General features: G+C 36.5%; 1 protein-coding gene across 9 annotated transcripts in view; it reads right to left on the bottom strand.

Annotated features, from left to right (window-relative positions):
* Positions 1 to 27,260, bottom strand: part of ABI1 (abl interactor 1) — a 118,811-nt gene that overhangs the window by 43,687 nt on the left and 47,864 nt on the right. The window lies entirely within an intron of this gene.

Here is a 27,260-nt window from a genome sequence, read left to right as displayed (position 1 = left end):
AACAGCATAAACAGAGCCACAGAGGCATGAAAATACACCACCTGCTCAGAGGCTAGAAAAAATTTTAAAATAGCATGAATAAAAATAAACTGAACTCTACTCTTAAGAGTTATTAAAGAAAGGCAAAGGAAACTGAAAAAACAAATTTCATTTCTTAAGGACCAAGCAGCCCTTTATGATATGAGATTAGGAATTGAATAGACAAAATAAATGTTGTAGAAAGCAAAATAAATGTTGTGAAGCAATGACTAAAATATTCCAAGTGATTCTATTTAGAAAAAAAAGTAATTTTAAAACAAATGTTAAAATAAAAAGTTAAATTTCATAAATACATAAGATTTTTAAGTTATCTTTTAAAATATTATTTAAAAGTATTGTACAGAAATGTAATTTTAATTAATTTATCTTTCCTTTCTCTTACCAGTTTGAGAGAAAAAGAAAACATTCTTCTTTTAAAGATCCTCCAAAAAATCTTATTATCAAAAGACAGAAAGGCAGGCAGGAAAGAAGTATGACATAGCAAAACTACTTAATAATGCACATATTTTCTATAGCATCACACTGCAGGGCTGACTAGCCTCACAACTACCTCTACCTCTGCCAGTAGAGACAGGTATAGGTTTCAAATGAAGAACCTAATAAGTTAAAAAGCACAATAAATGTTTGCGGAAAGAGTAACTACAGAATAAAAATCAAAACACTTAGCCCTAAATAGAAAAAGGAGAGGAGTATGAAACGGGTAGAAAAAGTGTAAGAGTCCTGAGACGAGCCAAACAGAGAAAGCCTTCAGCCAAGAAAGAGACAATCTTTGTCTGTTACTGCTTATTTGGACCAGGCTCTGGAAATGGCCGTATGCCCAAAATTCTGAGTTACAGAGCTTTGTTCAATAAGCTTGAAACAAGGTCCCAATCAACTGTGAAGTTAACTTGATTCAGAATGACCTATATACACACTATAAAATAGTTCTATTTAGAAAAGATGAGCTTCAAAATAAGACTCTGGTGGAAAATAGAATATAAAACACTTGCATCAGAATTATTCTGAAATATTTAATCCAGGGAAAAACTAGATCTGGCACTAGCACTTTGCCCCATACTCAATTTTTTAGTAACACCCAATGACATTCCTTCTGTCTCCTCCTACTTAACAATATAAGACACACTTGTACTACTTGTATTATAAAACAATGTTAAAAGATAAAAGGATGAAGAATTTGTACACTGTAAGAAGTGAGCTATTCAGAATAAAGATTTTAATTTAGTTAGCATAAAAGTCTTCATTGTCTCCAGATAACAGTCAGACAATGAACACATTTGATTTGATGAAAATTGAAAAAGCACCATGCACAACAGTTTCGTGGTGAACACTGAAAAAATACAGCATGTGGAATTCTGTGATACTGAGATTTAAAACTGGTCTAGTAATTGCCAGAGATACGGTGCCTTGGATAACTCTACTTACTCGGGAGAGTTTGAAAAGTACTGGGCAGTTCAGAGAAATACATGGGATATGTTGACCAAAGCACTCTATAGAGTTCTTACATATCATTACAAGTTGTTCTTGTTAACATTCCAACTCTCGAATTTCTTGGTTCATAGTAAGTGCAACATGTTCAGGGTGGCTTTGACATTTACTACAGATGCTGTGCTGAGTCAGGTCATCACACTATGTAAGGTAGTGAAATATTATGAAATAGTGCCTTTCCACCCTTCAGGTTTACTTCAAAAGGAGCTGGTGACTTTCTGGACCCTTGGTAATTCATAATACCAGCCCAACACATCAGTACCAGTGAGTAGAGTCTTGCTGAGAATAAATGGAAGGGTTTGCTTGGTGCTTTAGTAAGTGGCACTTAATCTCAGAGTGGAGTCCTGCAGGACTTCTGCGTGCCTTACCAGCTAGATAAGTGGTATTTCAGAGGGCCCATAAATTGACACTCGATCTCCAACCTGAGGATCAGAGCACCAGTCATTAATTACCAGTCACTAAGCAAGCATTTTCCTTGTTAAGTTCATGGGCTGGCACACACACTCCAGGTGTGGAATGTGCTCCCATTTGTGTAACATTTTATAAATCCATCTGAGTAGATCATATTTACTTTCTTGTGAAGGAGCACTAAAAAATTTTTATAGTATTTTTTTATTGATTGACTTGAGAGTCAGAGAAACATCAATTTATTGTTCAATTTATGTATGCAATATAAGCATTTATTGGTTGTTTCTTGTATGTGCCCTGACCAGGGATCAAATCTACAACCTTGGCATAGCGGACAACACTCTAACCAACTGAGCCATCTGGCAGGGCTTAAAAAACCTCTTTTAAAAAAATTATTTGTGTGTTGTCCTTGAACTGTCTGTATCAAGATGTGTTACTTAGAGATAGCCATTCACTTTATAATTTGACTAAGAAATATTTTGTAAATATTCTTTTTTTTTTTACTTTTCAAACAACTGAGTAAAATGTGTGATGAATTTTATACAAATTATTTTCCAGTTGTTTGGTATATTTCCTCCAGGTTTTGTTCAACTCAGAGTACAGTTACTCTAATCTAACTATGCAAACAGTAATAGTCCTGTGTAGCATTTTGAAACACTGTTTTCCAACACCACTGTCTTGCTTCAGTTGTTAATGGGGCATCGTAAAGAACTGTGCAAAAACATTTTTGTTACAAATCGGTAGACCTGTTGCACTACTCTAAAAAAATTTTATTCCATTTTTTCTTGTTTTCTACACACACTGCTATTGCTTCTAAATATGCTTAAAATGCTCTGTCCAGTATGGCTCAGTTGGTTGGAGTGTTGTCATGTAAACCAAAAGGTCATGGATTAGATCCCTAGTCAAGGAACATGGCTAGGATGCAGGCTCAGTAGCCAGTCGGGGCATATACGAGAGAAAACTGATAGGTATTTTCTCTGGCATCAATGTTTCTCTCCCTCTCTCTCCCTCCTTTCCCCTCTCCCTAAAAATCAATAAGCATGTCCTTGAGTAAGGATTTTATAAGTAAAAAAATAAATAGGGTAGCTTAAAATATTTTTTTCCTCATGTACTGTACATTAATCTTATTTGCCATCATCCTGAACACAAAAATGTATATTTAAAATACCTGAATAATGGTATAAAATGAACAAGGAATTATGTGATCACTGCATTGTTTTTTAAACTGAAAATCACTTTGTTTTAAATAATGAAAACCATATTAAAATTGGATAATGTGATAATATGTAATTGACTATAATGAGATATGCAAAAAAGAATGTAAGACACACTATAGAACACTCTACATGGTAACTATATATCGGTCTCAAAAAAAAAATGTTGTGCTTAATTTAATGATAATAAACATTTTTTATCCAAACTAGGTTCTAAGGCAAATATGAACTTTTAAGAGAACGTAAAATCCCAATTTATCTTCTAAGTATCAGGTCACAAGTTGTACTTATTCCCTAACCTACTACTCCTTTCTAAGAATTAACTTTGGCTTTAGTATTTTATGAGTGTCTCTCCCTTTCTAAAAAGATAATGTATTTAAAATTTGGTCAAAATGTCAGGCATCATACTCTAATGATTAAGAGCACAGGCTCAGGAACCAGACTGCAGAGATTTCAAACTACCATCTGCTAGCTGTGAGACGTTGGGCAAGTTACTTAACCATTCTATGCCCTCACTTTTCTTACCATATTGATGAGATTTTAAAAGAAAAAGTTATATCAACCCGACATCGTTATTATGAAAATTAAATGAGTTTATATACATAAAAGATTTTTAACAGTGCTTTGCATGCAGAATAAAAATAGTAGCTTTTATTATATTATATTATTCTTATTATATTATTCTCTGTTCCCCAGTCTATATTCAAGTGTTTAAATCTGAGTTTACTAAATGATAATAAGCCAGGTAAAGCTTACAGCCAATAATAAATACAACTCATATAAAGCAATCTTAGAAATTAAGAATTGTTACTTAATTCATCTTATTAATTTAAGGTGTCATAACTATATTCCTATGAAACAAGGAGTGGAAATCTATGTTAGAAAATAAGTCAGGTCCAACACTTTGAAAGGATTTGGACTGTACTCAAAAGTAGCCCTTTCTGAGCCTCATTTCTTTCACGTTTATCATAGGAGTATTTTTTGGTCCTATAATTCTTCTTACAAGAAATGACCACATTTGGGGATATTGACTAACCAGAAGAGAAGCTAGAACTCTTCAGACTGCCAGGCAATTTATCCTGAAATAAAAATATGGGACATGGAGGAGAGCAAATTAGGTGAAGGGGATTAAGAAGTACAAACTTGCAGTTATAAAGTAAATAAATCATGAAAATGCAGTGTACAACACAGGGAATATAATTAAGAAACCTGTAGTAACTTTACATGGTGACATATTTTACTAGACTTACTGTGATTATCATTTTGTAAGGTATATAAATGTCAAAATACTACATTGTACACCTGGAGCTAATACAGTATTGTAAACTGTATTTCAATAAAATTTTTTAAAGGAAAAAAAAAAAAAAACCTTTCTTGAGAGGTTCAGAATTTGGAAGTGACAGGTTCTACAAACTACAAAAGTGAGAAAAAGAATAAATGGCCCTGGCTGGTGTAGCTCAATGGATTGAGCTTGTGCTGCAAACCAAAGCATCGTAGGTTCGATTCCCAGTGAGGGCACATGCCTGGGTTGCAGGTCACGACCCCCAGCAACCGCACATTGATGTTTCTTTCTCTCTCTCTTTCTCCCTCCCTTCCCTCTCCAAAAATAAATAAATAAAATCTTAAAAAAAAAGAAAATTATAAAAAAAGAATCAATAAATGAAATACCACCTGACACCCACTGAGAAAGAAGGAAGGAAGGGAGGGAGGGAGTTTACAAGGCTGTGGAGAAACTGATACCCTCAGAGACTGCTGGTGGAAATGCAAAATGGTGCAGCTGCTTGGGAAAACAATGCACAGTTCCTTCAGTAGTTAAACACAGAGCCACCATGTAATCCTAAGCACTTAAAATATATGTCCACACGGAAACCTGCACACAAACATTCACAGCATCATTACTGATAATAGCTAGAGAGTGGAAACAACACAAATGTCCATTAACTGATAAACAGGAGAAGTAAAATATGATACATCCATAGAAAAGATATGGCAATAAAGGTGTAAATACTGCTGCATTCTAAATCATGGATGAACTTGAAAACATCATTCTAAGTGACAGAAACCATCACAAAGGACCATATATTGCATTAATATAAAAAATATCCAGAACAGACAATATCCAGAGGCAAAAAGTTGAATACTAGTTGCTTAGGGCAGGGTGGAGAAAGGATGTAAAGATTGAGGATTAAGAGCAAAGGCATATATGAGGTTTCTTTTCAGGGTAATGATAACATTTTAAAATTGTTTATGGTGGCAGATGCATAACTCTGTGAATATACAAAAAGCCACTGACTTGTATACTTTAAGTCAGTGAATTATATGGTATGTGAACTTATCCCAATAAAACTGCCTTTTTAAAAAAATGAGGAACAGGGCTAAAAGTTGCAGAATTACTGTCTAGATACTAAACAGTGGTATTCCCTCCCAGTCCTTCCACTTGCCATGTTCTCAAAATGCCCTCATAAACACAGTTCTCATGAAAGAAATCAGAACATTCTCCACTACAGAAATAGAATGGCAAAATAAAGAGTCCTACCTATTAAAAATTTGGGATCACTAAATTATTTGAGGCAACAATTCATAACAACATGGAGAGGGGGCATCTAAAACAAAACAGAAATTAAAAACCTTTAAAAAAAGATTTTGCAGAGACTAGAGAAATACTTTTTTAAAAAGTTATATGCAGAATAACGAAAGATAATCAATAAATAAGAATTCAGCTTCTGAAAAGTAGGAACAAGAAAACTTAGTTAAGTCTCCCAGAGAGATAGAAACTAAGAAGGTAAACAACACTAAAATATTAATATTAAAGGCCTAATATGTGAATAAAACATCTAGAAAAAAAACAGAGAATATAGTGGGAAATAAATTATCAAACAAATAACACTATATGCCAAAATATAGTAGTATAAAACCAGATTGAAAGGTCCAAACAATGTACTTTTAAAAGGCCAGTAACAAGTTATATCCCTGTGAAATTTCAAAATACTGCAGCTCAAGAAAATTCCAAAGGTCTTCAGGCACAAAAAGACAAGTTGCACATAAAGGATCAAGAATCAGACACATATATCAGACACCTCAATGACAATACTGGAAGCCAGAAGAAATGACTATTGTCTTTAAAGATCTGAGGAAAAGGAAGTTTAGGCTAAAAGTAAGAGCAGTACAGCATGCTGATAAGCAGATTCTACACCAGACTGCCTGATTCAAATAATGTCATTTAACAGCTGTATTATCCTGACAAGTCACATAATCTCTTGGTGGATTAGTTTCTTCATCTGTAAAATGGAGTTATCTGAGGATGAATTAATTCACAGGTATTCACATGTGTGAAAAGCCTAATACACACTACTCGCTATGTAAGTGCTCTACAGAGCAAGACTCATTACAAAAAGGGGTGATACAGAACTTGACTTTTTATTATAATCCCTTAGGTAGTATCTGACTAGCTTTTAACAACATTCACATATTATCAAAGGGAGGAAGGAAATTATAAAATGATGCTCAATGATAACATCTGGGTACAGATGTTATAATATCTGCATGCATTTAGCTCAAATAAGACAGTCAGAAAAGCAGAAAATAAAAATTTTAATTGAAAGAGAACCACCTGACCAGACAATCAAGAAGGAAGGCAGGATGTGGTAAGAGATTCTTTGTCTGGATGAATAGCAGAATCAAGGTAAACCAAACAGGCTGGGTCAGATTACAGAGAAAAGATTTTTTGATAAGAGTAAAACAGAGTGTTCAAATAGAGAAAAAGATTTTAATCACAGTTAACTGACAAGATTTTTCAAAGATGAGATTCCTTGAGATTTGTTTTTTAATTGAAGCTAAATAAACAGCATTTTAGAGAACTTCCCATCAAGATGGAGGTGTAGGTAAACATGGCTAGTCTCCTCTCACAACCAAATAAAAATTACAACCATAGAACGATCACAAAGAACCATCAGAAATTAAACTGAATGGAAGTCTGACATCTATGAAATTAAAGAAATCACATCCATGCACACTGGTAGGGACGACCTGGTTCCACACCCACATATGGTGGATAAACTTTCAGGAGGGATATCTCAAGAGCAAGGGGTTCCAAATCCACACCAGGTCCCCCAATCCTGGGTTCCAGTGCCACATAGATAAGGTTCTCTAACTCTGGCTACAAAAACCAGCAGGGACTAAGTCAGTGGAAGAAACTGCTATATTCCCAAGCTTTTCCTCTTAAAAGGACCAGCTCACAAATTTACTCAGACTCATTACCTCTGAGCTCCAGCACCAGGGTAACGGCTTGAAAGGCACCAGTGGCATACAGGGAGGAACTGAAGTGTCTGGCATCAGGGTGAGAGTTGGGAGACACCGTTCTCCCAAACAGAACAGTGTGCGGAGGCCACTATTCCTTTTCTGAATCCTCCAACAGAGCCAGCAGGCAGGTGCCATATCTGAAGCTCCATCAACCTGGCTAACATTGTTTGCCCAGACCTGGTGATTCCCTAAAGCTCCACCTCAAACAACTCACAGGCCCATCCAAACTGTTAACAGTGTCTTTTCCATATGAATGCTTGTCTTGGCTCAAGCTTCAGATTTTCCCATATCCTCTCAAACAAGTAACAGCCAACCTCAGCAAACCCCAAGCCCCCAGAGCCACTTGCTAAGTGGCCCCAGGCCCAGCACTAGCAGCAGCCAGCCTAGGTTCACAGCTTGGTTCACCTAGAAACCTCCAAGCCCAGCACAAGTAGCAGCCATCTCAGACTGCCCCATTACTCAGGTAGGGTGGCCCTGGGCAGAACACTGGTGGGAGCTGACCATGGCCTGCACCACCTGGAAAACCTCAGACCCTGAGCAACCAATGGACAGCTACAGACCACATCAGAGCACCCCCACTCTGCCCTGCATAGCTGATCCTCCACATAGGGTGGAAGCTGGTGGTCAGTGGTCACAGCCAATCCTTACAGCTGGCTGACCTGGGTAAATTCTTCCCATTCACCTGCCAACAGCATCAAGGCTCAATTACAAAACGAGGGTATACACAGTCTACACAGAGGGCACACTTCAAATACCCAGCTTGGAAGATGAGGAGGCTGTGCCACTGGACCCCTACATGATACCTACTACATTAGGTCATGCTATCAAGACAGGGAGTCATAGCAGCTTTACGTTATACAGAGAAACGAACACAGGGCAACTGCCAAAATGAAGAGTAAAAGAAATGACCCAAAGGAAAGAAGAAAACAAAACTCCAGAAAAAGAACTAAACAAAATGAAGATAAGCAATTATCAGATGCAGAATTAAAAACACTGGTTATAAGGATGCTCAAGGAATTTAGTGAGGACCTCAACAGCATAAAAAAGATTCAGTTAGAAATGAAGGATTCACTAATTAAAATAAAAAACAAGTAGAGAATCAACAGTAAAGTGGATGAAATTAAGAATAAAATCACTAATTTGGAACATAAGAAAGCAAAAAACAACCAACCAGAACAACAAGAAAAAAAGAATTAAAAAAAAAAAAAACCCCACCAAACCAAGGACAATATAAGGAACCTCTACGAAAACTTCAAGCATTTGAACATTCAAATCTTGGGGTGCCAGAAGAAGAGAAAAGGCAAGAAACAGGAAATCTGTTTGAAAAAATAATGAAAGAAAACTTCCCTAATTTTGTGAAGGAAATAAGACATACCAGTCCAGGAGGCACAAAGAGTCCCAAACAAGATGGACACAAAGTGGCCCACACGAAGTCACATCATGATTCAAATGCCAAAGGTTAAAGACAAAGACAGAATCTTAAAAGCAGCAAGAGAAAAAAAGTCAGTGACCTACAGTTCCCATAAGACTTTCAACTGATTTCTCAAATGAAACTTTGCAGGCTAGAAGGGATTGGCAAGAAATATCCAAAGTCATGAAAAGCAGGAACCTATAGCCAAGATTGCTCTACCCAGCAAAGCTATCATCTGAAATTGAAAGGCAGGTAAAGAGCTTCTGGGACAATAAAAAAACTAAGGAGTTCATTATCACCCAAACCATTATTATATGAAATGTTAAGGGACTTATTTAAGAAAAAGAAGATCAAAACTATGAACAATAAAATAGCAATAAGTACGTATCTATCAACAACTCAATCTAAAAAACAAACTATTCAAACAAGAACAGAGACAGAATCATGGATATGGACAGCATTTTGATGGTTGCCAGATGGGAGGGGGGTTTTAGGAAGTGGATTAAGAAGCGAGAGGATTAAGAAGTACAAATAGGTAGTTACAGATAAACCATGGGGATGTAAAGTATAAAATAGGAAATGGAGTAGCCGAAGAGTTAGTTACATGCAAGACCCATGGACATGAATGACAGTATGAGCACTGCCTGAGGTGGTGGGTGGTTTTGGGTGAAGAGGGGCAAAGGGTGAAAACTGGGACAACTATAATAGCATAATCAATAAAGTATAATGTGACAGATAAATAAATTAAATTAAAGCATTTTAAAGTATAATAGAAAAAGTGTCAGAGTTTACGTCTTACTAAAACTCATTAGCACTCTGCTAAGGTAAGGAATGCCAAGTGGGGCAATATGGTAGATCAGATAACCTGATGTCCCACTGCAAACTACCTAAACATGCTTCATAGACCACAACAGCCATCTTTTTAAAATTTATAGTCCAATATTAAAGAAAGCAAAAAAAATTTAGGGAAAGTAGGAAGAAGAGAAAACTAAAACCCAAAGCACAAAACATAAAACAAAACATAAAAGAAACTACTCTCTAGAGGCTTGGACTTCTGTACCAAATGGGAACAAAATATAAGGCCTCAGCTTGCTGAAAGTAGGAAGGTAGAACTCACATGCAGGTGATTAAGGATCTTGGGATGGAAGGATTACCTGAGATTATTGAGGTAGGCTCATGTAATCATAAGGGTCTTTATAAGAGAAAGAAGGCAGCAATTAGTGCTGATCAAAGTGATGTCATTTCTGGCCTGGGGATGGAGAAAGAGGCCACCAGCCAAAAAATGTAGGAGGCCTCTAGAACACAGCTCTACCTACACCTTAATTTTGGATCAGGGAAACCCACTCCAGATTTCTGATCTTCAGAACCACAAGCTAATAAAGTTGTGGTTTTTCAGCTAACTAAATTTGTGGTGATTTGTTATAGCAGCTATAGGAAACTAATACATACATATATAAACATACATGCATACACAGACACACGGGGTAGAGGGAGAAGCAGCACTTGTCCTAGAAAGTATAACATGTTTACATGAAGTTTTCAGGTTCAAAACTCTTAAGTACTCCTGGACTGAAGGTTATCCTTAGTACTATACACCTGGCAAAACAAAACTTTCTGGGAATATATTGATATCATCAATTTATCTTACCAATGGTATTCTCTTTAGGCTGCACAGAGACCTCAAAGATGAGATCTTAAGATGAGTTCACAATCAAAATTTGTAAGACAAATAAGGAAACAATTCACCATAAGCAAGAAGCAGCATACATACATATGCACATACATACAATAAGGCCTCCAAAGAATGTTAATTTAAAACAAAGTTAACTCAGAAGAGAGAAGAGAGAGGGGAGACAGGAGGGGAGAGGAGAGGAGAGGGGAGGGGGAGGGGAGGGGAGGGAGGGGAGGGGAGGGGAGGGGGAGGGAGGGGAGGGGAGGGAGGGGAGGGGGAGGGAGGGGAGGGGGAGGGGAGATGACAAAGGGTACAATATACTGGTGGTTCATTTGAATCCAAATATACCAATAACTACATTAAGTGTAAATGCAGTAACTATCCCAACTAAAGGAAATAGCAGTTTTCTTTTAACCCAGTTATGCCTAGAAGAAACAAATCTTTAAAAACAAAAAAGTTGACAGTAAAAAAATGAAAACAATATAGTCTATATATTAATATGTAGCATACAATGCTGTATCTTATTTAAAATACTCTTAAATGAATATAAATACTCAATGAAGGTTTAATAATTTAAACTTTGTTCTTCAAAAAGAACAAACGAAAAGCATTAAAGAAGCTACTTACATGCCAAGCTTGGGATTGGGGAGTGGAGGGGTGCAATTACAGAAAAAAAAAAATGAACTCATGCAAATGAACATAAAACTGCAGGTGGCTGGAAAGGAACCAATTCAAAGGGAAGAAAGCATCTAAAAATAAGCTTAGAAAAGTGCTTCTGACTTCCTTCATTTGGATTTTCAAATTATTTCACAGATCAAACTGAGAGCTAAAAATATATACAATTTGTTTCTAAACAAGTAGATTTTTTTAGAAATAAGATCTGCCATAATTAAATATACTTCTTTATGTCATATGATTTCTCAAGTACCACTTGTAATCCAAACCAAAGAATTTTTAAATCATTAATGATCTGAATAACAAAATATAGTAAAATCAATTATTTCTGATTAGCTGAAATAAAAATTCCTATGACAATAAATTTTATTGGTCTCTTACACAGTACTTTAAGGGAAGTTGTGCCTTGAGGTACATGGCAGATTCTTTACAGATTTCCTCTGTCTTTATTTAGAGATTATTATGAATTTACAACCCCCAAAACTAAAAACACTTAGAAAAAGACAACATGTAAACAATAGACAAGGTTCTTTCAAAAATGAAGAAAATTGGAGATGGTTTTTAAATAGGAATCTATTATTGCCTCAAAATCATTATCATCACCAAATCATAAGGAAACATTAAACATACCAACACTGATAGACATTCTACAAGTTAACTGGCCTATAATTCACAAGAATATCAAGGTCAGGTAAAGTCAGGGAAAAACTAAGAATCTGCTGGAGACTGAAGAAAGCTAAGGAGACACAATAACTAAATGCCTCTGCAGTGAATCCTTTTCCTATAAAATACTTTTGGAACAACTGTCAAATTTAAACAAAATTTGAGAATTAGATGGTATTGATGTTAATTACCTGATTTTTTTTAATCCTCGCCTGAGGATATTTTTTCATTGCTTTGCAGGGGTGTTCAACCCATGGCCTGTGGATCCCATGCAGCCCAATATAGCTATGAATATGGCCCAGCACAAAATCATAAATTTACTTAAAACCTTTTTTTTGGTCATCAGTGTTCATTGTTTGTATATTTAATGTATAGCCCAAGACAACTTTTCTTCCAGTGTGGCCCAGAGACGCCAGAAGGGTGGATACCCCGATAGAGAGAGAGAGGAACACAGGGAGGAAAGGAGGGAACGAGGGAAGGAGGAAGAGAGAAGGAGGAACAGAGAAGGAGGAAGAGAGAAAGAAGGAACAGGGAGAGAGAGTGAGAGAGAAATATCAATATGAGGTAAACACTGATCAGTCACCTTCTTGTACGTGCCCTGAATGGGTGTAGAACACACAACCTGGGCATGTGCCCTACCGGAAATTGAACCCACAACCCTTTGGTTATGGGACAATGCCACACTGGCTCCAACCATCTGAGTCACACTGGCCAGGGATAATTACCTGATTTTGATGATTGTTATGATTATGCAAGAGAATGTACAGTGTCTAGAAATTACACACCAAAGTATTCAGGGATAATGAGGCATCGTAACAGCAAGTTATTCCCAAATGCTTCAAACAAAAAGTTCTGTGCCTTGTACTTGCAACTTTTCTGTAAGTTTAAAATTCCCCCCAATGTTTTATGTCATCTTTGAGTTATAAAAATAAGAATAGGACTTATTTTTAGTTTCCTGATTCAGAGGTATTTAGTGATAAATGTTCTAGGGAAGAACACAACTGAATAAAATTTCTCTAAAAAGAGGATATACAGACTTTATTCATGAACTTAAATTAAAAAGGGTGGCCCCATTCAAAATAAACAGTGACAAATTTGAGTGGCCCTAAATTCTCTGAATCGCAGTCCTCTAGAGAGCCTCTTGACCTTCCACTCCAACGTTCTTCCTTCTTATGTTTTGAATAAATGGGTATGTGCATGTTAGGCACTGGGAATATAGCCATGATCACAACAGACTCCTGTGGAGGACAGATATTGAATGATAGGACAAATAACTATATAAATATAGTAATAAATGCTATGACGCAAAAGTATAGGATGCTACAAAAACAGCTGATAAAGAACCCTAATAATATGTGTACAGGTGAGAGGTAGGACAAAAAGGGGCATTAGGGAAAAACCATTCGTAAGTACAATTTATGGTTAAGACCTCAAGCATGAATGGGAGAGTTAGCTAGGTGAGACATGCCTTTAAGAATACATGCCAGGCCGTGGCTGGTGAGGCTCAGTGGACTGAGTGCCAGCCCGAGAACCAAAGGGTCGCTGGTTCAATTCCCAGTCAGGGCACATGCCTGGTTGCGGGTCAGGTCCCCAGTTAGGAGGGTGCAAGAGGCAACCGCACACTGACAATTCTCTCCCTCTCTTAAAAAGAATATATGCCAGGGCACTGCCATGGCAGAGAGCATTTATTAAATCCTGGAATTTAAAGGTCCAAAAGGGTTAACAGTTAAGGGATGTAACTAAAAATAAAGGTAGACATTAGACCTTTAAAGAGCCATAAATGCCATTTAAAAGGTTTTAAGATTTTTTCCCTTGCAGTCACTGATTTGCAAGCCTTTTTTGTTATTCAACCCTAATTTCAAGTCAACTCTTACATAGAATCTCAATATAAAATACAAACAAAAGTTTGTATTTTAAGAAATAAATATTCTTAGCTTACCTTCCTCACCACTTTTGATCTGCCTATGTTCCACACTGGCTGCACTCAATCTGTAGCCAGAAGTCAAAGATGCCCATTGACACAATCCATAGAGGGAAGCCTCACAGAGGAAAGGCCAGGGAGGAGACAGTACATCAGGAAGGTCAAAGAGAAGTTATCTGTCATATAGAAGTATGCACAGAAGTACTAGGAAAGATCAAACCTGACCTTCTGGAACCTAGGAAAAGGTATTCCTGAACAGGAACAGTTAAGCTGAAGCCAAAAGAATGAGCAGAAGTTAGCCAGTCAGAGGAAATAGGGTAGACAGACATTCTAAGCAAGGCAACCAGCCACGATAAAGGTACACTTCTAGAACAGTAAGTGAATTAGGATGTTTGAACCACAGAATATGAAGCAAGAAAGGCAATGGGATGAAGCTAAAGAGGCAAGGGTGAGGCAAGATCATGCTGGCATCAAAACCATGCTAACAATGTAGCCTTTATCCTGAAGGCAAACTTCACAGATTGATACATCACCTGATAGAAGTGGGTATGGCTTTTTAATAAAAGTAACAGGCACAGGTTTGGGGTTTTTTTTTTAATATATGTTATAAGTCAATTTTCTTATTTCTTGATTGAATAACTCTTACCTGGTCATTTCACAAGAACTGCATGCCAGAGTGGGAGTATGGAGAAGAATGTGAATATGTACTTGCAATACCTAAGTTCTAACCACTTCAGCCTTTTTAAAAAATTCTCCACATTCAGACTTTTTCAGGGAGCAGGCATGCAAAGATACTGTTAGTGACCACATTAAGTGATCTATTTAAGATTCTGAACCAAATTACTGGTAATTCAAAATTTATACTAGGATCCATTCATTGTGTTTTGAAATGGAGAACTTCCTCAAAACAACATTGATACCTCAGTCCTATTTACAAAGGATTTCAAATAGATCAGATTTTTAAAAGTACTATGATGACAATTTGAAGATTTAAGGATCTATTCCTTACTACACCCCATGAGATAGGGATACAATGATGCACAAAATAGATGAGGTTCCTGTCATCACTCAATTTACCTCTAATAGAAGGTACAGGCACTAAGTAAGTAAACATTACAAATTTGTTATGTGCTACAAATATAAGGAACAAGGATGAGGTGAAAAAGAAATATGTTATTAGATTTAAAATAAAAACATCATTGCTGTTCTTTGCAAAAGCAACATCCATGGAGTGGAAGAGACAAAGGCAAATCACAGTGGATTGAGGAGGCATGCACATGTTTGGAGGAAGAAGACATCATGAGATGAGAGAAATTCAACAACGCGGGTTGTAAGCTGTCAAGGGAGAAAAGATACCTCAAAGGAAATGCTAAAAAAAAAAAAAAGCTTTTTTTTTTTTTAAATGGGAAAAACAAAACATGCCTGCATGTCAACTGGAAGGGACAGGGAAAGAGAGGATGAATATAAGAAAGAGAATGGATGATACTAATAATGCCAACATCTTATTTTCAGGCATTACACCAAATAGTTTATGAGCAATTCTTTATTTTATCCCTAACATTAGCACTAACATCCCAATTTTGCACCTGAGAAAACTAAACTCCAAGTTAGGTAATGTGAACAAACACATGGTGGCAGAACTAGGATTCAAACCCAGGTCTTTATGAGTCCAAAGCACACCATACCACACTGCCTTATTCATTCAACAAATACTTGTAAAACTTCTTCTTAAGAGTCAGTTACTATGTTTGGAGAATACAGAGATGAATTAAACATGCTCTTCTCAAGAGTGAGGAAGGGGACACAAACATATCTCAAGTTATTGACAAAAATAGGGACAAATTAGATGGCAGAGTACAAAGACAGAGCCAGGAATTCTACCTTGAGCTAATCAGTGAAGACTTCCGATGGTCCCTGTGTTAAGCAGAACAAAAACAAGACAAAGTTAATTCCAAAACAAATAGATTACGAAAATGCAAAGAGGCCCATATTTACATACTATGTTTGGAACATGTCAAGAAGTTGGGATACCCAAAGACAGAGAAGAAAAGGCCATGTTAGGACCCAAGCAGAGACTGGAGTGATGCAGCCACAAGGCAAGAAACATCTCAAGCCATGAAAAGCTGGAAGAAGCAAGGAAGGATTATATTCTAGAACATTTGGAGAGGGTGTGGCCCTGCTGACACCTTAATTTTGAACCTCTGGCCTCCAACAGTAAGAAAATAAATTTCTGTTGTTTTAAGCCACAAAAAAAAAAAGAAGAAGAAGAAGAAGAAGAAAGAAGGAAGAAGAAAGGGGGGAGAAGAGGAAGGAAGGAAGGAAGGAGTTGGGCATGGCAGGAATGCAATGAGAGTTAGAAGAAACCAGATCAAAGAGCCTTTATGACAGTAAGAAATCTGGGGTTTAAACTATACCATTTCCAGGCTTTAAAACATCAGCTACTATGAAGACTCAGAAACCGATTAGGAGGTTCAAGTTACAGCCTCATGAATGGCTTACAGATGACCAAAGAACATATGATCTGAAAGAGACCCCCAAACCAGCAATTTATAATCAGGCTAGAAGAAGAGTTCCTGAGTCCTTTCTGAAAAAGGTAGTCCCTACTCTGAGATGAGAACAGTCTCTTGTTATACTGTTAATTAAGACAGAATTAAAACTGGTTTAGCCCAAACTTTGTGATCAACAGGACAAAGACTGGAGGTTTCCTCAACAACACAATAGACTATTTAAGACAAAATGTGGGCTTGGGTGATTCTTTTCTACAAAAAGCATATTGAACGGAGGCAGGATAGCCTGTTGTTTACCTTGAAAGCAAAGAACAGAGCCTCCAATGTCCAAAAAATACTCTTTCCTTTGCTTTAGGGCTTAATCATGTCACAGCCTGCCATTAGACAATGGTTTAAAAAGACTGATAATTTTTCTTCTAAACATGTCACTCAGATTCAGGAGGTGTATATTTCCAACACCAAGCAGATATCAGAGACAGAGAAACAGCGAAAGGAGACCATCTACTCCCCTAACACAACACAAGTTGTCATTCAACATCATCAGTGAAACCAAACTAAAGGGAAATGAAAGTCAGAACTTTATTCTTCCAAACTAACCTCTAGGTACATTCCCCATTCCAAACATTACACACTACACTCTAGTCACCTTGAACAAGCCACCCATATCTTTGTCTAATGCTGTCTCAGACTGGAATGCATTTCACTCCATGTTAACAAAATAAATGCACAGGCTTCCTTCAAATCCAAACTTAAATGTCACTCCTTCAATGTCACCCAAACTAATATGCCCACAGGATTTTTTACTGTTTAAAGTGTTTATGAAATACATTTATGGGGTGTATTTAATAGTATACATACCAACCCCTCCCAAATGAAACTTTTTACAAACACTGAATGATTAGTCTATGGCAGGTTTAGGGTTAGGTTCTAGAATTTTTAAAAACTGAATAATAATAAAACAACCTGCTGCCTCCCAAAAGCTCCCACAAAACAATGAAAACACAATGCTACACAGTTAATGTAGCACGCACTATTTAAAATACTAGGGGAGCGCAGATAATGTCAATAAACTGAACACTATAGTAAAACTAGCTCATTCAATCTTCATTTCACTGCTCCAACCCCAACCTCAAGATTACCTTCTTGCTCTGCAGAAGCTAAAAAGCTAAAAACAACATTGCCTAACTTCTTACAGATAGGTTCCTGGATACAATTTCGGATCTGTCAATGAAATATACCTAAGTAGAATACGAAAATTGGAAGTGAGGTAAAGATCACTGACTACCCCTTTACCTTACTTTCCATTGGCAAGAGTTGAGAAATGAGATTTATTTTTTCAAAGTGGCACTCCAGTATCCATTCTCTTAATTGTTCAGTTTTTGGGAAGGAACAGCAGTGGTGGCAACAGCTGGACCCCAAATTCCAGTGCCCAGTCATCTACTGTGTGAATGTCAAGAGGCAGCTAAGGCAGCAACAATGGTGACAGAAGCCTTTTAACCCTTGGTCAAAAACCTTGAATCAGGTCCTTAAATTCAATAATTCTAATGACATCATCATGAGTTAGAGCTTCCCTAGTGGGTCAGTTCATAAGAGTTCTGGGGGTTATTCACGGAAACTAAATTTCTACTTAAAATACGTCGATTGATTTGTTTCTTTGCTCTTGATTCATACATTAACTAAACAAGTAATGCCTTACAGGAGAAGAAACCAAGAACAAGAGAAAATGGATAGTATTAGTGTAAGAGACTAGCAAACATTTAAGTGTAGGTTAGACCTTAAGCATACATGAGGGAAAAGTACTTAAGAATGAAACTAGAACTAATGATTTGACATATCCGTTAACTTTCAGAATTGGTCAAATAAAGAAACAGTTATGTATACAACATGTGTATCATCTAACAATTGATCTCTACTGATTAGCTTTTAAGTTTTGGTCAAGTTTTCCCATTTCTGCATAGGTGTAGTAATTATAGACACTGTGTACATGTAACAGATACCCCACCCCCAGAAACTCTAAATCCTACTACAGTCCTCTAAAAAGTGTTGATAGTAAACTTAGCTGGACCTTAAAAACTTCAAACTGTCTCCTCCAAGTGGGGAGCAGCCGAAATCTCTGTCAATTCGTTTAGCCTTAGCTAGATTGCTTGCAGCTTATTCCACATGTGTATAGTTCAGGGTTAGCCAGTGATACTGGTTAACTTTTACTACAAAATTGGGAGCTATCTCTCCTCAGGTCTCTTTTTCCTCTTATTTTCAAGATGTTGTGGTCACCATGAACTCCACCCTTTGGTTCATCAAGCAGTATGCACTTTTCTATCTGAGCTTTGGTTGCTTAGCATGGTGTCAACTGGCTATAAAAACAGCAAACACACCAGGGCTGTTTCCTTTATCCAAGCCTAGACTAACACCCACTCTCCCCTAGTTTCTGCCTATTGGCTGCTCTTGAGATAGTCTCCATCTTTTATATTTTGTTCAGGGAACGTTGGTTTGATAGGAAATACCATACCATTACCAAAGGATGCTTAGTTCATTTACTCTGGAACAGAACCTAAATACAAAGCTTTGCCCCTATTCTTATTAGCTTAAAAAAAAAATAATGGTTTTTCTGGTCCTCTAAGGTTGACGGTAGAAGTCGCTTTCATTCTTTGTTCATTCAGAGGTCAGATGGTAGGTTGGTATGTATGCATGTGTTCGAAAGAAGGTGACTGGGATATGGAACAGCTTGAGTTCTTGTAACTGTGAATTTCACAGAGCAGTAAATGAGAGAGGGAAAAAGGGGAATGGGGGGGGAGAGGGAAGGGGGAAGAGAGGGGGAGGGGGAAAAGGAGTGAAGAGAAGGGAAGGGGGGGAAGAAGGGGAGAGAGCAGGAGGGAAAGGAGAAGGGGAGCTAGGGAGGGGGAAGGAGGACAGGGGCAGAGGGAGGGGAGAAATGTCAGCAAATCAACCTCCAGAAAAATTATCTTTAAAAAACAAAGTTACTTACTATAATAGTTGGAGAAGTTGGTGTGAAATCCAGGATACTTTTTAATTTTTTTTTGAAATAAATGTTTTGTATAACGCTACATAAGGGGTTGGCAAACTTGTTCTGGACAGTGCCAGAGAGTAAATATTTTAGGTTTTGCAGGCCATATGGTCTCTGTCATAACTAAATTAAGTCACTATAGTGGTGAGAGCAGCAATAGCAACTATGTAAACAAAGGAACACTGTTATAGTCCAGTAAAACTTTATTTGCAAAAATGGGTGCAGAAGGCATGAATTTATCCCACACAAATCATAGTTTACTGCACTAGATTAGTTATTCAAATACACATAAAATATATCATCTGATAGCATGACCATACCAGTAACTAACAGCCTTAGAGACAAGATTAATACATTTTTTAACTGAATTTAAAGTAAATATATACATGTTTTAATGTTACAAATCATGTTAACTGATATATTTTTAACAACACTAACCATGTTAGCTAATACATATTTTTTAATGATACAAATCACATTAGCTAATATATGCATACTTCAATAATGGGAAGAAAAAAAATGAGAAAGAACCAAAGCTATATGAGAAATCTTTATTGTACTTCAGTGTATTTTCATCTAACCAAAATTTTCAGATGTTTGAAACATTAAAATTCAAAAATTCCCTCAGCTAACATGAAAGCAGCAAGTAAACATGAAAGCACTGTGCTAGATGCTGTAAATCCTGGGATTATGCATACGTAACATTTGAAACAAATGTTTATCCATATAGTGAAAGAACTTTATTTCATAGTTACAAGATAGTAACAAGATATGGTTTAGTGCTGAGATAAGGTTTAGTACTTCAACTCCCCAAATAAATATTCATATGCTCTGTGGTATGTAGTTACATTCAGTTACATGACATTGGGTAGTTACCATACTTTCTTGTTTTGAATGACGTTCAATAATCTGCATTGTATCTCTCTGCCATTATTTTCAGGTTCTAATGAACCACTTCTATCCATAGTAGCTGACAGAAAGTATAAAAGTGATAGTCCTAAAGATGGCATAACAGTAACAGATTAGTTTGCTAGGGCTGCACAGTATTAAATGCATGAGATTTTTTTGATTGATGAAGTATCTACTTCAAAGACACCCATTACAAATAAGGATACTATCAGCTATAATACACAGCTACTAGCAAAACAACTAGGCAAGGAAGCAAGCCACCAACACCAAAAAAGTTTCTCTTTTAGAAATCCCTGGGTAACCTAGAAAACGGATCACTTGAGTGATCCTACTCTTCTCTTCCTGTGCCTTAATTTCCACTCATAGGCTTTAAATTCACCAAATAAAGAATGAATCCACAAAGCCCTAGGCATGCCACCCACAGACTCTAGTAAAGGAAGAGCCTCAGGTCCACGATTCTTCCTTCTCTCTCTAACCCACACCTCACTATGTGGCTCTCAGGCATGACCTGTACCCTCCAAGACCTGTGAGTAACAAATGTTGATTCTTCAAAGTTCCCTGATGGTTTTGCAGAGGTGACCCTGAATCATAATATGAACCATAGGGTCCAGTCCAGCCATAGCACTGGCCCCAGTGGTGGTGAGGGGAACATATGTGGGGCTCACAGTAGGGCCTGTCATATGAGCCAGGTGAGTATGTCAGACATTCCTAGCCAAGAACATCACAACAGGCTGCTATAACAAAGTACTACAGGCTAGGTGATTTAAAAAATGGAAATTTTAGGCTCTGGCCAGGTAGTTCAGTTGGTTGCAGTGTTGTCCCAATACGCCAAGATTGTAGATTCAATCCCCGGTCAGGGCACATACAAAGAATCAACCAATGAATGCATAAATAAGTGGAACAACAAATCAATGTTTCTCTCCCCCACCCCCTTCCTCTCTCTAAAAATCAATGAATTTATTAATTAACATTTTTTTAACACAATAGAAATTCCCTCATGATTCTGGAGGCTACAAGTCAAAAGATAACATCTTGGCAGGGTTGGTTTCTTCTGACAGACTCTCTCATCGGCCTATAGAAGGCCCTCTTCCCTCTGTTTCACAAGGTCTGCTTTCTATGTGTTTCTATGTTCTAGTCTTTTCCTTGTATAAGGACACGTATCATATAGGATTAGGGACCACCTAGTGACCTCAGTCTAACTTAATTACCTCTTTAAAGACCCAATTCCAAATACAGTCACATTCTGAGGTACTGGTGTCTAGTACTTCAACATAGAAGGTCTGTCTGGGGAAAGTCCAACTGTTATCAATATAACAACAGTTTGTGTGACAGTGATGTAATCCAGCAGCCAAGGAGAGTAGACTGGAATGCACGTGTGTGAACAATGACAACTTCACTGTACTAGTCAGTGAGGACAGTAGATGCTGCTGAATAAGTATGTGTACTGGGTGGTTGTATTCAAAATGACTGAGCAAGTAGAGCAATGAATCTGCATCAAAGTTTGCATTAATGTCCTGGCTATTATAGCTCAGTGGACTGAGCACGGGCTGCGAACCAAAGGGTCACTAGTTCAATCAGGGCACATGCCTGGGTTTTAGAGCAGGTCCCCAGTGGGGGCCATGTGAGAGACAATCACACATTGATGTTTCTCTCCCTTTCTTTCTCCTTCCCTTCCTCTCTCTTTAAAAATAAACAAATACAAATAAAAATAATTTTTGCATTAAGCTTGAACACTCCTCCACAGAAACTTATTCAGATGATTCAGAAGGCCACAGCTATGATCAACTGGTGATTGGCAGTTTCATCATGACAACACACCCAGTCATACATCAATTCCATGCAGAGTTTTTTGCCAAAACATCAAATCACCCAGATGACTCAGCCCCCCTACAGCCCAGATTTGGTGCTCTGCAACTTCTGGTTTTTCCCAAAACTAAAAGCACCTTTGAAAGAGAAGAGATTTCAGACCATCAGTGAGATTCAGGAAAATACGATGGGGCACCTGGTGGCAACTGGGAGAACTGTGTGAGGTCCCAAGGTTCCTACTTTGAAGAGGACTAAGGTGTCATTGTCCTATGTACAATGTTTCTTGTATCTTGTACTTTCTTCAATAAATGTCTCTATTTTTCATAGTGCATGGCTGGATACTCTGGACAGACCTTGTATGAATTGAAAAAACACAACTCAGCCCCTAACAAGTACCAAAGAAGAGTAGCATGCTTAATCTTAAAATTCATGAACTATCTTTAAGAAAACCTAAAATAAGTATCAATAGGCCATTAGGAATTAGCAGAAGTCACTTGATATTATGGAAAAAGACACTAAAACTATCAATGGAATCAATAAGGATGGACCAAGAATTGTGTAACAAAGAGCCAGAAAAACTATAGATGGAAACATATTTATAAATTTGGGAGATTTTTATAACTGGAAACATGATGGCCAGTATATAATATTTTCTTCTGTTCATCAAAGTGCCCGCTTTATTTTTTTAATTTAATTATATTTTATTGTTTATATTATTACTAGTATACAATATTGGCAATATATATTACAGGGACTCCATAATGTAATGGTTCTCCATCTGTGGTCTAAAGACCTCTGGGGTCCCCGAGATCCTGGTATTTTTATTGACGAGGTAGGGCAGAATGCCTGCTTGACTATGGTTGGTAGGATAATAATATGGGTATAATATTTTACGATTTTATTTTTAATATTTCACCTAAAATGCCATATGGTGTGCTTGAGTGTGATATTGCTATGTTACAGAATTACATGCTTATGATTCTGTAATAAAGAAGGGACATTATTTGTGCTGGACCCTGTATATTTTTGTATATGCCAGACTTTCTTCATATAGTTCAACCAAAATAACAAATCACAACAGATTAAATGCAACCACAAATATAAGAATCTATCTTTTGTTAAACAAAATATTTTAAAGATTTGCAGAAATGGAAGGAACAACATCACTCTTGCCCTGACTGGGTGGCTCAGTTGGTAAGAACATCATCCCATTCACCAAAATGTTGTGGGTTCAATTCCTGGTCAGGGCACACGCCTAGGTTGTGGATTCAATTCCTAGTCAGGGAGCACACAGGAGGCGACCAATTGATGTTTCTCTCTCTCTCTATTTCTCATGCCCCCTTCCTCTCTCTCTAAAATCAATAAAATATCAAGAAGATTTTTTTTAAATGCCACTCTTCTCACAGATTTTTTTATTTTGGATAACAATTATTTTTCATTAAAATGTTATTTGTATTAACATGTCATAAGTTTATTTTACTGTTAAATGGGTTAACATAAATATTTTAACTTATCAGTTTTAATTTCTGCTATGATAAGTACTGGACAATCTCCCCAAGTAAATCAAAGGCCTTTTAGATCCTCAATGATTTAATACATTAAAGGAAGATGAGAACAAAAAGTTTAAGAACCCAGAGCACTGATTCAATTAGCACTTCCAAGGAACTTCTCTACCTCCCTAGTCCCTGTAATAACTAGTTCTGCTTTGTTAGTTAAACCTAGGTTTACTCATGACAAAAAGTCTTCATAATGATAAAGGAGTCAATTATTTATCAATAGAACATTGCAAACCTAAGTATTTAGGTACCTAATAACACAGCTGTAAAATATATAAAATAAAAAATGATAAAAATTCAAAGAACAGGCTAATTCAAAATTATAGCTGGAGATTACAACATACCTTCCTTAATAATTAATAAGTAAGTAGATAGAAAAGATATAAAACTGAACACTATTATCAACCAATGTGACCTAGAGATTTACAGAATATTCCACACAACTGCAAAAAAACCAGATATTCTTCTCAAGTGCACACAAAAGACAGACTATATTACCAAGACAGACTATATTCTAGGTTATAGAACAATTCTTAATAAATTTGATGAAACCAAAATAGAATATTAGAAATAATAGAAAACAGAAAGAATATTTTCTGTCTATTTTGCATTTAATTAGAAATCAACAGCAAAAAGGATCCTTCAAATCTTGTAATACTTGTAAACTAAATAACTCATTTTCAAATAACTGAAGTTTCAAAGAAGAATCAAATGGTAGAATTAGAAATTTCTTTGTGCTGAATAAAAAAGAAAGCATGACATATCAAAATTTATGAGTTATAGATAACACGCTTGAGGGAAATTTACAAAGCTAAAACCCCTATATTACAAAAGACAAAATGCCCTGGCTGGTGTGGCTCAGTTGGTTGGAGCATTATCCCATAACCAACAGGTTGCAGGTTCAATTCCCAGTCAGGGCACATACCCAGGGTATGGGTTCGATTCCCCAGCCCAGGCACATATGTTCCCTGGGGCCAGGCATGTGGGATCCTCGGTCCAGGTGCATATGGGAGGCAATCAATCGATGCGTCTCTCTTGCATCAATGTTTCTCTCTCTCCCTTCCTCTATTGAAAAAAAAAAAAAAAGCAATGAAAATATGACCTTGGATGAGGATTAAAAAAGAGAGAAAGAAAAGACAAAGGCTCTCAATGCCTTCAGTTTTTACTATTAGAAAGTATAAGAGTAAATTAATCCCGAAATAAGGAAACGAAAGGAAATAATGAAGACCAGAATGAAAATCAACACAATAGAAAACAGAAAACAACACAGAAGATTAATGAAACCAGAAGCTGAGATATTTTTTAGACAAACTAACCATGCTGGTCAATTAAAAAGAGAGAAGACACCAATTACCAAGATCAAAAATTAGTCCTGTGATATCACTATAGTTCTATAGTTATTAAAATAATAAGAATGTTATTAACACCTTTATGCAAATAAATATAACTTCGATGAAATGGCCAAATAATCCTGGAAAAATACACAGCTCACTCAACATGAAACAGATAAACGGAATAGCTCTATATCTACGAAAGTAATTAAATATATAGTTAAAAACCTCCCTACCAAGAAAACTCTAGCTCCAGATGGCTTCACTGGTGAATTCTGTCAAACATTTAAAGAATAAATACCAATTCCACACACACTTTTCCACAAAATTGAAGATGAGGAAAGAATGTCCAATATATTCTGTAAGACCAGATTTACACTGACACCAAAACCAGGCATTATTAAGAAAACTACAGACCAGTAACTCTCTAGAGCATAGAATCAAAAGTTATTAACAAAATTTTAGCAAGGTAAGACTAACAATCAATGAAATGGATAATATATCACAATCAAGTAGAGTTTGTCCCAGGAAAGCAAAGCCAGTTTAACATTAAAAAAACTGTAATTCACCATATTAACGGACCAAAAAATATATACATGATCATTTCAACAGACACAAAAAGTATTTGACAAAACCCATTACCCATATCTGATAAAAACTCTCAGCAAACTAGCACCAGAAAGCAACTTCTGCCTAAAGCATACTTCTGAAAAACCAATAGACTTATAATCATAGTAAAAGACTGATGTTTTCCACTGAAATAGGAACAAGACAAAGACATCCTCTTTCACTATTCACATTCAACATTGTCTTGAAGCTTCAAACTAGCTCAGTAAGGCAAAAATAAAAAGAAAATGCAAGAAAAATAGAAGGGGAAAGAAGCGAAACTTTTTTAATAAACATGATCTTCTATGTATAATATAAAATCCAATGAGTCTACACAGTAACTACTATAACTATTAATGACTCTAAAAAGGACACAAAGTATATCAATATCAATTGCATTTCTGTGAATATAAACAAGAAATAATCAAGTTGAGATTGTAAAAATAATATAAAAAATGCATACACTTACAATAGCAAGTGCTGGAAACAACCTAAGTGCCCATCAATAAATGAGTGGATCAAAAAACTATGATACATTTACACAATGGCATACTATGCAGCAGAAAGAAAGAAGGAACTCCTACCCTTTGTGACAGCATGGATAGAACTAGAGAGTATTATGCTAAGTGAAATAAGCCAGGCAGTGAAAGACAAATAACATATGATCTCACCTATATGTGGAACCTAATCAACAAAAGAAAAAAAGAGAAAAAAAAACCACAGACATGGAAATAAAGAACAAACTGACAGTGACCAGAAGGGAGGGAAGAGGAGAATAACGGGGGAAATACGGGGAAAGGTCAAGTCAAGAAACATGCACAAAGGACCCATGGACAGGAATGATGGGTTGAGAATCTCTTTGGGAGTGGGGGTTGGGCGGGACAGAGGACAGCAACGGGGGGAAAAATTGGGACAACTAACTGAACAACAATAAAATAAATAAATAAATGTATGTGTATGAGCTATGTCTTGTTCTGATAGGATGCACATATATATTTCTCAATGGGAAAATCGAATTGTAAATTAAAGTATATGATTCTGTTTTATATGAAATAAGTCCTACATGTGTTTGTTTCTGGGAACATGAATAAAGGTGTAGGAAGGCGTTTAAAAAATGCATATACTTTGGAATAAATACGACAAAGATTTGCAAGGCTTAAATACTGAAATCCAAAGAGAAACCACATGAAAAGATGTTCAACATCATTTATCAGTAGAAAAGGGAGATTAAAACCACAATAAGACACTACTACACACCTATTAGAATGGCTAAAATTAAAATTGACCAGAGCAAGTGCTGGTGAGAATGTGAAGCAACTAGAACTCTCATTATTAGAGGTGGGAAAGTAAAATCATACAATCATTTTGGAAAACATTTGGCTATAAGTTTGGTTATAATGTTAAATAGATATCTACAGCCATTCCATTCAGTGGTACTTAATTTACACAAGAGAAATAAAAACAAATGATCATATAAAGACCTTTCCACAAATGTTCAGTTTCATTTATAATAGACAAAACCTGAAAACAATCCAGATGTCCATCAACACGTGGATAAACAAAAATGTGGAACAACAGAACAGTTTTCAGCAATAAAAAGTGAGCCATTTTTACATACAACATGGATAAATCTCAAAATAATTATGCTGATTGAAAGTAGCCAGAACAAAAAATAATAACGATGTGACTAAGTTAGTGAATTACACTGGCTATTCACTATTAGAAAAATCTTTGCA

This window comes from Phyllostomus hastatus, unplaced genomic scaffold (genome assembly GCF_019186645.2).
Source record: "Phyllostomus hastatus isolate PE091 unplaced genomic scaffold, TTU_PhHast_1.1 phas_scaffold_1674, whole genome shotgun sequence".
Taxonomy (NCBI): Eukaryota; Metazoa; Chordata; class Mammalia; order Chiroptera; family Phyllostomidae; genus Phyllostomus; species Phyllostomus hastatus.
This window is presented reverse-complemented; position numbering and strand designations above follow the sequence as displayed.